Genomic DNA, 2,438 nt, shown 5'->3' with positions numbered 1-2,438 from the left:
TAATATGTTATAGTGTTCAATAGCACAATAGGGTGACCATAGTTAAAAACAATATGTTGTGTATTTCAAAATAGCTAGAAGAGAAGATTTGAAATGTTCCCAACACAAAGAAATGACAAATGTTCAAGGTGATAGGTATCCTAATTACCCTGGATCATTAAATATTGTATTCATGTATCAAAAGATCACATGTATCCCATAAATATGTATAAATAGTATGTATCAATAAAAGGATTTTTTAAATTACAAAACATAAAAGATTTTAAGAGCTAAAGGCTCAAGTTAAAAAATAACGTCAAATGGGATTAATAAACACAACTACATGCTGTTGAAAAGAGACAAATCCAAAATATAAGGGTACACGTAGGTTGATAGTAAAAACATGGAGACAGAAAAATCATGCAAATAATATATGACAGAAAACTTGTACAGCTATATTCATAGCAGACAAAATATACTTAAAAGCAAAAAGCATTATGAGAGATATAGAAGGTTATTTTATTATGATAAAAGTTCCAACTCACCAGGAAGTTTAGCAAATTTGAATGATTATGCACTGATAACAAAGCCTTGAAATAGATAAAGGAAATTTAATTTACTAAAGGAGAAATAAGCAAATACAAAATTAGAATGCAAAGTGTTACCACACCTCTCTCATTAGTTGATCAGGAGACAAAAAATGTCTCTAAGGATATAGAATTTTTGAATAATGTTATTAACCAATGTATAGAACACCACGGCCAACAACTACAGAATACACATACAACACCCTTATAAAATGTGACCCACTTTGGGAGGCCGAGGCGGGCGGATCACGAGGTCAGGAGATCAAGACCATCCTAGCTAACACGGTGAAACCCCGTCTCTACTAAAAATGCAAAAAATTAGCCAGGCGTGGTGGCGGTCACCTGTAGTCCCAGCTACTCAGGAGAATGGCGTGAACCTGGGAGGTGGAGCTTGCAGTGAACCAAGATCATGCCACTGCACTCCAGCCTGGGTGACAGAGCAAGACTCTGTCTCAAAAAAAAAAAAAATTTTTTTTGACCATATGTTAGGCCAGAAAGCAGGCCTCAACAAATTTCAAAGAATTAAAATCTGATTGCAATGCACGTAAGTTACAAACCAATAATAAAAAGATAACTGGAAAATGTCAGTATGTTTGGAAACCAAGACACATACTCTAAAATAACTGATGAGTCAAAGAACAATGATAGTGAAATTAAAACTATTTTTTGCTGAACAATAATGGAAATACTCATATCAAAAATTGTGGGAGCTGGGTACAGTGCTGCATACCTGTAGTCCCTGCTACCCAGGAGGCTGAGACAGGAAGATCACACGAACCTGGGCAACATGGCCGGACCCTGTCTCTAAAACAAAACAAAACAAAACAAAAAAACACACCCTTGTATCTGTAAGCAATGATGAAAATCCACAAGTTAATGAGTTAATGAATTAGTTGTCCATCTCAAGATGTAAGAAAACAAACAAAATAAGCCCAATAAAATTTAAAAACGATGATATTATAAATAGAAATTAGTGAAATAGAAAGCAATGTTATAACACGTCAAGAATGTCCTCTCTTGCCACTTCCATTCAACATTATATTAGGGGTTCTAGCCTGGGAAATTAGACAAGATAAAAATGAAGTAAACGACATCCAGATTGGAAAGGAAGAAATAAAACCATCTGTATTCATAGATGACATCATTTTTTATTATACTTTAAGTTCTAGGGTACATGTGCACAACATGCAGGTTTGTTACATATGTATACATGTGCCATGTTGGTGTGCTGCACCCATTAACTCGTCATTTACATGAAGCTGGAAACCATCATTCTCAACAAACTATCGCAAGGACGAAAAACGAGACACCGCGTGTTCTCACTCATAGGTGGGAATTGAACGATGACATCATTTTGTACATGGAAAATTCTAAGGATACCACTGAAAAACTATGAGAACTAATAGATGAGTTCAATAAGATTGTAAAATACAAGATTGTTATACAAAATTTAATTGTATTTCTATACACTGGCAATGAACGATCTAGAAATGAAATTAAGGAAACAATTCCATTTACAATAACATCAAAAATACTTATGAATAAATTTAACAAATGAAGTGTAAAGCTTACACTAAAAATTGCAAAACATTGTGGAGGGAAATTAAAAATATAAATAAATGAAAGACATTTGATCATCCTGGTTTGGAGGGCCAAATATTGATAAAATGGCAATCTACAGATTGATCTGTAGATTCAATGTTATGTCTAGCATAATTTCAGCTGGCTTCTTTGTAGAAACTGAGAAACTGATCCTAAAATTCATACAGAAATGCAGGGAGCCGGGTGTGGTGACTCACACCTCTAATCCCAGCACTTTGGGAGGCCGAGGTGGGTGCATCACTTGAGCCCAGGAATTTGAGACCAGCCTGG

This window comes from Nomascus leucogenys, chromosome X (genome assembly GCF_006542625.1).
Source record: "Nomascus leucogenys isolate Asia chromosome X, Asia_NLE_v1, whole genome shotgun sequence".
Classification (NCBI taxonomy): Eukaryota; Metazoa; Chordata; class Mammalia; order Primates; family Hylobatidae; genus Nomascus; species Nomascus leucogenys.
This window is presented reverse-complemented; position numbering follows the sequence as displayed.